Source organism: Cyanistes caeruleus, chromosome 1 (assembly GCF_971803275.1).
Source record: "Cyanistes caeruleus chromosome 1, bCyaCae1.hap1.1, whole genome shotgun sequence".
NCBI lineage: Eukaryota > Metazoa > Chordata > Aves > Passeriformes > Paridae > Cyanistes > Cyanistes caeruleus.
In genome coordinates this window covers 78,879,079-78,893,330 of record NC_141701.1, presented here as the reverse complement: position 1 = coordinate 78,893,330, position 14,252 = coordinate 78,879,079, and positions in this window count along the sequence as shown.

The window sequence follows — 14,252 nt, the reverse complement described above, 5'->3', positions numbered from 1 at the left end:
CTTAAAAAGGTAAGGGTGTTGGTTTTTTGTTTAGTTTTTTGTTTGCTTTTTCCCAGTGATAATTTTATTTTCTCCTTGATCATGAAGTTAGGATGAACATTCATATATGGCAGTCATCCATTTGGTTCACCCAACTCTTTTGTTCATACACGAAATGTTTCTGTTGCATGTTTTAAGGATTTTTTAGTTTTTAACACCAGGCCGACATCTTTCTAATCCAGAAACAGTTCTCTGCCAGTAATAGTGTCCCTCCCATCGATTTGAGAAATTCAGCTGGAATGTGCAGAAGACAAGTGAGTTTCTAAAGCAGAAGGTGATGTTTGTCAGAAGGTATATATTGTTATCACTTCAGATGATCTAATTTACTCCCAGCCTTTCAAGAAATCTGATTGTGTTGGCCAGGCTAACGTCTGGATACTTTTCAATTGACAGAGGTATTGCTGCACTTGCTCTTTTAATTCAGAACTGCTTTGGACTGTACCCTGGAGCTGTATGCCAGAAACACACAAATCTTCACAAGATCTGTAGACCATTAAATGTTCAATACATTTGCAATAGGAAGCAAATGATGCACTTTCTAAGGATCTGATAGCTCACGTTTACCAGTTACACTGTCTAATGTCTTTAAGTAACAAAGACTCCAATTCTGTCACTGTAAGATACTGAGTCATACCTTATTGTGCAAATATTTCTGCTGCCTTTCTCCCAATTCCTTTGGTTTGTAAAATTCACAGCAGCTAAGATTTTCTTATACTCTCTTTCCTTCCCTTACTTTTACAAAACTTCAGTTTGGCCACTTCAACCCATTAACTACTGAATGAATAATGAAAAAATACCGTCTTTCATACCTACTTACTGTGAAATGAGGCCTTAAAAAAGGATGTTTACTTTCTAGTAGACTTGGGGTACTTCACAGTATTGTTAGTCCTGAGATGAAAATAATCATAAGCAATCATCATGATTGCTGAGGCTCTATGCTCATATATTAAAGTATGTGGATGCTAGGGACACTTGATTCCAGACTCTCTCTTAGTTCTCAAAACTTTTCCCTCTAAATTTAACTTACATGCAGCTAAGTCTAAAAAAATGGACTGAAAATTTTAATTTTATGTTAAAGATTTTATCTCAGTAAATTTTCTTTTTTTTTTTTTTAGAAATTAGTTAGAAGGTGAAGTTGCTGGGGTTTTGATTAGCTGGGAAGGCATTAGACTTACATTCCTTGCTTTTTTATTTCATGGAGAACATTACCACCAGTTCTTTATTTTATCTTGCCAGTCATACATCCTTATTTGCAGCAGTAACATTTATATTCCAGACAGTGTGTGGGATGTGTCGCTATTTGTAAACCATTCTAATTAACTTATTCTACAGCTTAAGTATCATATTAAGTAAACAAAAACCAATTATCATCTGGTTGTGTCAGAATTAATCTCACTCCTTTCATTGACTCCTCATCACACCTTCATTGTTCTGAGGTAAGAGCACTTGGTTTTCTTTCAGACTGAAAAGGTATTCCAGTGAAGATCAATCTCCTGAATATTTTTTTTTAAAATAAAATATGATTAAACACCTCAGTCAATATATAATTCTATGAAAAAGACAACCTGAGCATTTTACTGCTTCTAACTTCAGTTTCTTTTCTCCCAGGAGATGTGCGACTTCTTTACCTTGAAACAAAGCATATGTCATAAATATTGTGATATAATTGTGAGCTTTAATAGTTAGGTTATTTGTACTGTGATTAATAACAGATCTGGATGCTTTTTAAGTGGCCTCTAAGAGCTGCAATCACAATATACTTCACACACCATGCTTCAAAGACAAGAGACTGGCTTTGCTTTAGGAACAGTATTTCCTGTCTTTCCTGGCTTTGCAGATGGCCAAAAAGTAAAATCCATTTTTAACTTTGTACTGTAAGAAATATTCGTTTCTAAAATGTGAGCATAGGAAGAGTGTATGAACTGAAATACAGACTTAATAATGTTAGTAAAAGGGATCCATATTTTTGCCTAAAACAATTTAAAAAATATCCTTAGGTTTTCCCTTTATTACAAGTCTGCAGTCTGATAGACTAAAGCAGTTAAATATGACTTTCCATTTAGGAAGGAGGCATTGGTAGGCTGTTTCCTGCATGGCCTTACTAGTAACTTGTACTGTAGACCATGAACTGCAACAGGAGAAGTGCTTCTGTTATCTAGTGGTCTTTGTCAGCCCTAACTTCTGCAGCTCTGAAGGATACTCTAGAGAACTAGTGTGGATCTTTCTGTTGCCAGTCTTGCAGACTCTTGCAGAGCATTGAGAAGTCACAGTTTTCTGAAAATTATTCTGTGTATGGAATTATTTCACTGGGTTTTTGTTTGTTTTTTGTTGTTTTTGTTTTTGGACAACAGCTCTAAGAACATCAATTTCAACTGTTAACCCAGAACTAATTCCACTATTAAACTGTGTTCCTAAGTGCCACATCTATGTGCCTATAAAATACCTCCAGGAATGGTGACTCAACCACTTCTGCAGGCAGCTTCTTCCCATTGAGGGCAACACTTTCTGTAAAGAAATGTTTTTTTATAATATCTAATCTAAACCTCCCCTGGCACAAATTGATGCTGTTTCCTCTTGTCCTGTTACTTTCAGTTTGGGAGAAGAGGCCAACACCCACCAGGCCACAATCTCCTTTCAGATAGCTGGAAAAAGAGAGAGAGAGAAGGTTTCCCCTCAAAAACTGTCAAAAGCTTCACTTTATATATGAGATTTGTGAAATTTAATTGTACAGTATTGCAGACAATTTTTGGTTGTTCTACTGGAATTCCTACTCTTTTGGGACTAATTGCTCAGACAAAAAGGAGGAATTAATATTACACAATTTAGTTGCTTGGAACAGCAAAGGAACAAAATAATCCTATTTATACTCCTACTTCTCTGAAAGTTTCAGTCTTCTCTCTCCCTCCCTGAATCCCCTTCTTGAATTACATAAGTGCTTGAATGCAATAGTGTTTGGCACCTGGATGTTTTATACAAAGGAGTGTATAAAACATAATCATTGCTTCACTTCAAACTTTCCGTTTTTTTATTTGCTGTTGCTTTTCTCTTATATCCAGGATATGTATACCTGCCTTCTTGTTCTGCATGTAATACTTGAATCATGTCCCTGCAATCTAATTAGCAACTCATTACATCTCATTCTCTTGCTTGTGGTTCAGGTTATTCGAATAATATACAAGGGGGAAAGATTTTGTTTTAGTGGGTTTTATTTTGTGTTTTCCTCCCCTCTGCTCTCCTCCTTTCCCTTCTCCTCACCTTCCACTAGGCCATAAATTGTACTGAAATATGCCTGCATGGGTAAAAATCAGTCTGTGAAGTTTCAGAAGTGTGTGGTCAGGACTTGCATCCTGAAAAGACTTATAATATAAAAGGAAATATTGTAATATAGAAGGAAAAGTTTAGGAGGAAAGAAGAATCATGTTCATTGTGAGCTGGATGATTGAAACACAAGAGTCAAGTATGCATATTCATACATAGCAATCGGTGACTGGCAGGGTAGGCATTTAAACCAAGATCTTCAGAGAATTGGAACTCTCTCTCTTACTGTTACAAATCATTAAACTGCACACAAAAATTCAAATGCAAATGATATCATTTTTTCTAAACTGACAAATACAAATTCCTTATTATTCATGAGTGATTTGATGGATGTTGAAGAGCTTGCCTTTAATGTCTGGATAGTTAGAAAACAATTTTGGAAAAGAAAAACATAATAATAGCACACTTTGTTAAGCAGGTGTTTCCTTGCAAATGTTAAAAATGCAAAGAAGCAGCAATTGTGGGTGAGAAATTATGGCTTGTTAGCACTGCCCTCTGGCTAGGTAAGAAATGTGCAGAAACCTGAGCTATGTGTCTGAGATCCTTTATTAAGCACCTGAGAAGAAGCTCTGATCTCTGCAAATAAAACCAGTGGTGACAGTAACCCTTCTTAGACAAAAGCTGCTGCCTTGCTCTACACTTACTAAATTAATTATTGTGCGTCTGACTTGTTACATGGTGTGAAAAGTAGGAAAGCATAAGTTTGTTTTTAGCCTTTTTATTATCTATTAGTGACATATTTGAGATCAAGAGGCTTTATCACATCTTCTTTCAACAAATGACTTTTCAACTGAAACTCATTTTGTGATGACGTACTAGGTACCATAGAATTAGATGTAATGTTGAGTATGAAATTTTCATCTCAGTGAATCATTTTGCTTAAAACATCAATGAATTCCTTGAATATGCAGTGTTGTAGCTTTATATTTTATGCTGGTTAGCAAAAGGCTTTTTTATGATAAAAGGTAGTTAAAATAATTGAGTCTTATGAAATAAAATTCTTCATATTAAGCACTATCAAAGGTAAGATTACTGATATAAGTTGTCTTTTATGATGCTTCCATGAGACCACCTCTTGTTGCTCCTCCTATTTATTAGCAATTTCAAAATATGGTATTTTAGGACTAAGTGGGGTTTTGCATCAGCAGGTACCCTTTTCTGCTAGAAATCCTAGGTGTTTTTTGAAAAAGATTGTGAACTGATTTTCAGTCATTTTTTCAAGCATTATTTTTGTTAGCCTTTTGATAGAGCTTTGGAACTTTAAGAAATTACTTCCCAGCAAACAATATTTTCAAATAGGTTTCAAAAACTTATCTAGGCTGAAAAAGGAATTTTAAGAATGGAAATCTCTAAGTGGTAGTAATAAAGCTTTTGATGCATGCCGCTGTTATCTTGAAATAAAGCCAATGTATAAACACTATTATACTTAACACTACCGTAACAAATAAATTTACTTGCTTTTAGTTCAACTCTCTACTTGAAATTTACTCCCTGTGGCAAAATTAATGGGCCATGTTGTTTACTAGAAGAAAATGGTGTACTGATATTCTTCATGTACAACAGAAGCTGAGGATCAGTAATCCCAAATTCAATTGCACACTGCCTAGTTTTTACTGGTAATGATCTAGTAATAATTTCTTAAGATGCTTGTATAGTTTTAATGCTTCAGTTGAAGGAGAGTATACATTCCAGTGCGTTCTGTCCAGAGCTGTACAAGCAACTATCAAAAGAAACAGGGTTTTACCCTTCCTTAAGGTAAGGATTCGCTATTTTAATCAAGGAGGGAAATTGCCAATACTAGAAAACATTTTTTTTTTTTTGTAACTAAAGCACTCTCTAAGGGTAACAAGACTATCTCCTAGGAGAAATGAAAATTTAGTTTAGGGTGAAGGACTCAGGAGCCCTTGGTAGAGGAATTCAAGAGAAAGCTCAGCTCTAGAAATAACACCACTGTTAATGCCACCACCATCCGGGAGACCTGAGAAGGGAGCTCCTTTGCAATATCCCTACAAGAACACCTTGAAGATGTGTAAAAATGGCTTGATAATTGATTTGTTGCCTTGTACGGTTTCCTAAATAAGTATCATCTGTTGCATAATGCAAGTCTAAAGCACACAATCCTAATTCTGATCATACAGAGTGTATAGGGAAGGTAGTGAGGTAGTGAACATTTTGACATGTTAATGTGAGCATGCTATGCTTAGGCTCTAATTTGTCTTTAACGTTTAAAATTGGTTTTGGTTTCATGTTAAAAAAAAAAATCTTTTATTTGAATTCTTCTTACTTTAGATTAAGCTGAATATTTTCGATTTTTTTGGGGAAAAAACTAAGACTGTTAACATAAGGGTGTCCTGAATTTTCATCTTCAAATATTTTGCAAAGTGTGGTCTGGCTCAAAAGGATTTGAGGGGCAAGCTTAAGACTTTTAGTAACAGTAAAGGCTTTGTGGCATGCCGTGAAAAACTGGGCTATGTACTTGAACCTCAAAGTCACAAGAGGAATATTCTTCCTATATAAGATAACTGATGAATAAAATTTTTAAAAAGCTGCTAATTTACTAGTCACCCATACAAATACATTTACTTTTCATGAAGTATATGAATATAAGATTTGAAGAATGAACTGTATCTTAAAGAACAATCAGTACAATCCTATGTTATTTTTTATTTATTTTCCTAAGTGGACCATATTTCTTTTTCTTGATAATCATCTTTCTTTTGTCCTAGTGAAGTCTAATATAATCATATTCAAAATGCATAGAAACAGAAGAGCTACATCTCTGAATTGAACTTGGGGGTCATTTGCTGATTACTGCCTTCAGTAGTGCTCAACTAAGGACAAAAAACTTGTAATTGCAATTAGATGGGACATGGTGAATGAAGCCTGAATCATCAGATGTAGCAGCTCTTCTAATCTGCTTTGAACTATTAAGAGTACGTTGTCCTTTTTCAGCATCTACTCACTTTTTTGAAGTTCTGTGACAATCATGGCTTTATTCTGCCATCCTGTGACAATGTGCAATAAGGTGGTCGTACAAGATGGTCATACATAGTGTAGGAGGAAATAGAAGAATGCAGTCAATTATTATATATATACCAGCCCTTACTCTCAAAGGATACAGAAGTTCTTGTTCTACCAGGGCTTTTGCCATTGCTACACTACTTGTGCATGCATTCTGTGCACTGGTGGGGTTTAAAAAACAAAAATTATTTTGAAAACCATTATAAGTTATAGTTGGGCTTTGACTCCTGCAATTTTCCCCTTGCCTCCAACCTTATGACATCCTTACACAACCTGCTAGCATCCTTGTATTTTCTTCTTCTCCCTGAGGCAAAGTCAGTGTTCAGCCAGAGAAGTGAGGATAGAGAATCCTCCACATTATACATCATTTTCTTCCATGAGGCCTGTCCCAGGGAAGGTGGTTTGCAGATACAGAATAGTGGATTTTTCTTGGACTATTCTACCTACTCACCAGAGCTCTGTCACCAAGCAGAGAAGCTACTCTACCTGTTCTTCCCTTTAGAACTTAACAAAATGAATTTAAGAGAAAGGTTCTTATTTTTTTTTCAGTTTAAGCAGTAGGATTCGAAAAATATTAAGCAGTTAAGTGGTAAAAGCAGACCACTTAACCATTGCAATTTAGAGCCAAATTTAATATAGCTCATGTATCTCTGTTTCCTTTGTTTTGAATGGTCCTCCTTTTTTCCATGAGGATAGCATAGACTAGTCAGCAAAATACATTTCTTGTTTGACTGGCTGTGCCTTTACTTAAGAATGAGTTGCATAAATATCCCCAATGGTTGTAACTCCTTTAAAGGGGACATGGGAGAGATAATCTATTGTTTGGGAGAGCCATGGATGTTCTGCACTCGAGAACTTCCAGTTTTGGCCCAGCTTAACTAATGCTTTAATTTCTCACACAGAGGTCATGAGGAGGGAACTCGGGACACCTAGCATACTGGGAGATCAGTTTTGAGCAGGACTTGCAGGATGTTACAGTACTGCATATAATAAGAATTAGTACTACTTTATCAGTTAGCCATTTTTCTTTCCTGGAACTCCCAAAAGTTTTTGTGAATTATTTAATGAAAGCCATACAGTTGTCCACCATGTAAACTCATATTCCAGGAGTCTCTTAGAGAAGCATATACCTATGACAGGTTCAGATTTTTAAAGTCATGTTATTCATTAATAATTATCCTGGGAAAGGCTGATGGAAGAGACATAAATGAGTAAAATGTCTACCCCATTCTTGAAATTCATGGAAAGAGCAAATAGGTCTTTATAATATGTCACTTCAGTAATTATTGTAGTCCTCAGCATAGTCAGTTGTGGTTGGAAATTATGACAGGGCTTCTAAAGAGTTATACACCCAGATTTCATGGGTATAGTTTTATAGTGCTTGGATTTGGAAGAATGGTTATAAGTCTGAGATTCAAAGATTTTGACTGCACTAGGAGCAGGTAGTTCTCTGTCATCAATATCGAGTGTTTACCTACACTAGAAATTCTGATTTAAATAATTAAACTCTTAGCTACCTGTAACCACTTAAGTAAGCTATGATGATAGAACATAATTTAATCTCATTTTAAGGGAAAAGTTCCCCAGTGTCAGCCTTATCTTTGCTTTTTAACTACTGTAATATTAATAACTTCTATTTTTGAGTAATCAAAAATGAATGGGCTGAATAAATTACTTTCTTAATTGTCTAATTAAAGAGTTCTGAGTGAACAAAGTTTAAATATTGAGATTTACAGCTTTTGAGTCATAAGAAGCAAATATTGTTATTTTTATTACTATGTCTAGTACTTCATTAAATAGGATCATTACTTAAGTTTAATTTTCGAGGTAAACAAGACCTCATCAAGACACAAATGATACTGGAAACCTGGTGCAGTGAAAGAAGTTATTCCCTGTTGAAGTATAGAGTCAATGAAGTATGAAAATGATGACATTTAATATCTTAAATGAAAGCTGCTTTAGGGAATGCTTCAGCACTTTAAACTGGTATCTCATAATTTGATCTCACCTGGCTAATCCAATATCACAATACAGCTGCCAACTTTTCAAACTCCATTTCTGGTACTGCTATCAGATGTAGAAAGAAAAAGATGATAGGACAATATGCAACAATAAATGTGATATTTATAGACATTTCTAATCAGGACATTTTTATGAGCTGTAATATTTATGCAGTTTGAAAAGACATTCATTTAAGCATATTGTAATATGAATACTATGACAGAGAAATTAACCTAGTTGCATAACTTTCCCATTTCTCTGATATTGAAGACATATAAAAGAAGGTGAAATCTTCATGCTTCTGTATCCAAATAAACTGTCTTTTTGTAGAAAATATATTATGGAGATTTTGGAAGGGTTGCTAAACCTGCATGAAAAATTTCAATAGAAATCAAAATTACGTTATATTTTTGAAACGTAATTATGTAACCTATCTGGACCTCAAAGGGAGAAGGTTTTTTTTTTCTATGTAAAATGTTCCATTACTTACTTGGAAGAGCAGATGAGTCTTATTCTACCAGCCTTTAAACCTGAAATGTTTTGAAGAGCTTTGTCCTGCCCTTGGGTTGCAACAACCCCAGGTAGCTCTGCAGACTGGGGGCAAAGTGGTTGGGAAGCTGCCCAGTGGAAGACAACGTGGGGGCTCTGAATGTGAGCCAGCAGTGTGCTCAGGTGGCCAAGAATGCCACTGGCATCCTGGCCTGTATCAGGAGTAGTGTGGCCAGTAGGATCAGGGAGGTTCATTCTTCCCCTGTATTGGGCACTGGTGAAGTTGCGCCTTGAACTCCTAACGAAAGACATTGAGGTGCTGGAGCCTGTCCAGAGAAGGGCTACAAAGCTGAAGTGTGGAGCACAAGTCCTGTGAAGAGTGGCTGAGAGAGCTGGGTTTGTCTAGCCTGGAAAAGAGAAGGCTTGGGCAATCTTTTTGTTCTCTCCAATTACCTGAAAGGATGTTGTAGAGACATGGGGGTCAGTCTCTTCTCCAGAGAAGCAAGTGACAGGACCAAGGAAATGGCTTGAAGTTATGCCAGGGGCGGTTTATATTAAGTATTAGGAAAATTTTATTCACTGATATTGTTGTCAGTGCACTAGCTGCTCAGAGAAGTGGTGGAATCACTGTGCCCTGGAATTGTTAAAAAAACTGTGAATATGACACCTGGGGATGTGATTTAGTGGTGAAAATGGAAGTGCTAGCTTAATGGTTGAACTTGAGGAATATTAGGAGCCTTTTCCAACCCTGAGGATTCTATGATTCTCTATGCTTCTTTTGTTTACTGCAAGTGCACATTGCTTATTGGGTGAAAATTTCTTTTTAAGTCAGGTTTCTTTATGCACTGAGACAGTGTTATAGATATTATTAATAAAAGCTAATTGCTTGCAAGCCCCTTTACACTCACAGACAAGGCAAGCATGTACATTATGAGATCGTGGAGCCTGGGTAGCTTTGTATTTTTGACTAATGTGACTATGTACTTGGACATTTGAGTGTGGCAGGGTAAATTTTAGCATCAAATTTACTGTAAATAAAGTAGCTTAAGCACTATTTCAAAATTAGGGGAAAATAGTAAATGCATGCATTAAAGATAGTTATCTTACTCTGTTTCTTTATACTAAAATAAGAAGAAAAGACCCCACACAGGGATGCTAGGAGCTCCAGCATATCTGTATCAGAACACATAATAGTAATTGTGTCCCCCTCTTCAACTTCATAAATGTATAAATTGAGTGGGAACTTCCTTGAGTATATGTCTCCATACCATACTAATGGAACATGCTTTATCTAAGAGACAAAGAGAAATATATATAGAGAGAGAGAGAGCATAAAAGTGAGATGCGGTCACATTTGATTTGCTCATAATATTTATTTTATTTACTACTTTATAATGTCTTGAATTGCTGAGATTTTACTCTTTTACTTACAAAATTGCTTATAAAGGCTTAATGCTTCTTCTCAATGAAATAAACAATAAATACTTAAATACATGAATCAAAGTTTTAGGGAAAAATTACAGAAGCAGCACAGGTTACAGGAGTTGAAATGTCTAAAAATCCAAGGTATTGTCCTAAAAATTCTCATGTTTATTAAAAAGAAAGGTATATCTAAGAGTTAATTCTACAAAGGCTTGCTTTTTCCAACTACATACATTGTTTCAAACTGCAGTCCAATTTGGAACATCTCACAACTAGTTTTAAAACTGTTTTTTAGCACTATTTCACAGATCATATTTTCTAATGCAGTTAAGCTTAGCATGCTTACTTATCATCCACATGAAAAAACAAAGCCATCATCTACGCTAATTGAGGCAGGTAGAATGTGATGCAGATATACTCAGATTGGTTTTGGTCTGAGGGGAAAGACACCTTAAAACTTTTGTTTTCTTGCATAGTTACTTCATCCAAAGAAGTTAAGGTTAGATTTAGATGACTCATACTGTATTCAAAGTCTAGCTGAAACCAATGCAATTTTAGAAACTTGCTGATATCTAATATTTATATCTAATTTATAGTCAGAAAAACCAGTGTACTCTGTAGGGAAGTCAGGAATAAGGGCTGGGGAGCACAGTGAGAGGAAGTATTTTGTACGTACAACTAAATATCAATATAAAGCTGAGAGCTTAGATTTGGGAGATCTACCTAGAAAAGAACCAAGCTGGAGTAAAGAGGGAGAAAGCAGTAGGTCTAGGGGAACACTGGTTGTGCTGCTGTCAATTACCATGAATATCAATGCACCAAGTGATATTTTTGATCACTACAAAGGCAATTTTTTTTTAAAAAAAAGCCTTTTAACTGTAAATTTTAGTCTAGGAGACCTTTATGATGATCCCCTCATATTAATGACTCACATGTGCTTAGCTCTGAAATTTTTATCATCTTTCCAGCTATTAATATTCATCTTGCTGGGGTTTATGGTTGTAGACCACATTGTTATTAATAAAACATTAATTGCAGAGTTGAACAGCAGGCACATTCTGTAGCAGAGCAAGGTATCGTAGTGTATGGGGGAAAGGAGTGGTTCTGACCTAGGGAAACCCCAGGCAGTGCTGAGACCTGCAAGGAAGTGTCAGCTCTCATGTGAGCAGCTGATGAGGTGTGTGTGAGAATGGTGTCACCCCCCATGCCCACAAAGAGCAGCCCTGGGGAGCTTGAGTGACCAGGAGCAGAGTGGGCAAACAGGACCTGGCATGTCGTCCAGAGCGTGGTGAGGCAGTTTGCACAGGAGGACGTGCAGTGGGGAGGATGATTCTTTGAAGGAGAGGAATTCCTCTGGCCAAGAGAGACTTGCTCCAGTATCTGTTGGAGGTTCCTGGAATGCATTCACATCTTCCTTCTCCGTGCAATAGAGGAGCCGACGTGCTTTGCTGGACCTTGTTCTCACCAAGAGGTGCTGTGGGGAATGTACACCTGGTTACAGCTGCTGTAGCCATCAAATCACAGAGTTCAAGGCTGTGAGGAGGGTGCACACCAAACTCTGCATACCCTGGACTTTAGAAGAGCAAACTTTGACCTCTCCAGGTGTCAGCTTGGTAGAACAGCATGGAATAAAGCCCTGGAGGAAAGAAGAGCCCAAACAAGCTGGTTGATTCAAGGATCACCTCCACCAAGCTCAGGAGTTATGCATCCCGACAAAGAGGAAGATAGATGAAATGACCAGGAGGCAAATGGAGGGGAAAAAAAGATCTCCTGGACAAAGACAAACACAAAAGGCAAGCCTGCTGAGCATGGAAGCAGGAGCAAGTAGTCTGGGAGGAATATAGAGATTGTCTGAATAGCCAGGGATCAGGTTAGGAAAGCTAATGCCCTGACAGAATTAAATCGTGCCACAGGTGTCAATGCCAAGATGCAAAGCTCCTATGGGTTATGTCTGTGATAAAATGGAGACTAGGGAAAATATGACCCAACTTCATAAGGAAAAGGGAAATCTTGTTTTCTGGGATTTGGAGGAGGTAGAAGTGCTCAGCAAATTTTTGGTCAGTCTTTACTGGCAAGTGCTCCAGCCACAGCCTGAGCCACACACACAGAAGATAAAGGCAGGGACTGGGAGAATGAAAAACCACCTGCTGTAGGAGAAGACCAGGTCTGAGACTGTTTAAGAAACAAGACAGTGCACAAAGCCATGGAAATGGCTTTGGAGTAAGACAAATGGCATGGAATAAGACAAATCTGTGGATCCTGAGGAAACTAGTGGAGGAAGCAGCTAAGCTGCTGTCCATATTTAAGAAGCCATGGCAGTTTGGTGGATTTCCCAGTGACTGGTAGTTACCCCATCAAAAACAGGGGTTACCTCTTCAAAAATGAGGGTGGTCAGACACTGGAACAAGTTGCCTAGGAAAATTGTGGATGCTGCATCCCTGGAGGCGTTAAAAGCTAGGCTGGATGGGATTTCATGCAACCTGGTCTAATGGAAGGTGTCCCTGGCAGAGGGTTATAACTAGGTGATATTTGAGTTATCTTCCAAATAAAACAATTTATGTTTCAGTTATTAAAAGATTGCTAAGACAAGAATCAGTGTTTTTTTTTAATAATTGTGTATTGCTATTAATAAAGGGAAACTGTGACAAGGAATTTGTTCCTGGGTGGTGAAGGAAAGGCCAGAAAACATTCCTTTGCTAGTCATGAAGGCAGAAACTAACTTTCAGTTCTTCCTTTTCTCGGCTGTTTGTTCATTGAAATTTTTTTTTAAAAGGAAAAAAAGGGTTTTCCCTATCCTTTGACTTCAAATCACAACAAGCTACATAGAAGGGTTTTCTGGGTGATTTTATTTTATTGATGGTAAATATTTTTCAAACTTCTATTAATGCACAATTTAAGGATTCCAGGTGAACAATTCAGTGCTTCTTCATTATTCTTTTTTATTCTTTCAGAATAAAGCTAAATACAAAGGTCTTCTAAAGTTGACTTCCAGTATCCATTAAATACTTACAACTCCATAAAAAAAATTGCAGTTGTCTTTATTTCATATTTCCCAGAAATTATACAGGCTAGTGTAAGTGTTTAATGTGGAGCATATGTATGTCCTGCTACAATTATCTTAATTAAATAGACAATTGTGGGAGGGGAAAGGCATAGTTTTTAACTCACATATGGAAGGTATGACCAAGATCTTGGAACAGGATCCAGATATTGGCTTGTATCTGGTTTTGCTTTGGAGCGTTCCCATTCATTTATTTGTTGAGGTGATAGTTATTAAAGCAATATTAACTTGATATTCCAATTGGTAGGGGGAGAATTAACTGACAGTATTTCATGACACTCTCTTTGCCTTATCAGCCATCCACAGATTTTTAAGTACTTACTGACATAGTAAGTATATTAACAGCTTTTTGTTTAGATTAATCTCTAATGGCTCACCCATTAGTACATGTAAAGCACAATCACAATTCAAGAGACAATTGACATCCCATGACAACACAGCTAATCAATATAAAAGCAGCTGATACAACACAGCTCTGGCACTGTAATAAACTCCATTCTTTAGGTGTACAGGTCTCTTATAAACAGTTGGACACCAAATTTTCAGTTTTAATTAAAAGTAAACATTGTAACCCAATCATATACATCTCAAATATTGATATTTCTTTCTCTAAGAAAATATCTGTTTTGAAATTTTCTTCTGTATGATTCTTCTTGCACAGTTATAAAGATTACAATGACATTTTAAAAAAACCCACACAAATAATCCATTCTACTTTTATGCCTGCATATGCATATTAATAATTTTTTTTGATTAAACATTTTTGTTCTTGCAGTAATAAACTGGAAAATTCTGAATTTCTAGTCTAATACTAAAATGTGAATGATAACAAACCTGGTAAAATATAATCAAGAGATTGCTTTTATGAGAAAGTCATGACTTGTTTATCTTTCAATCACCT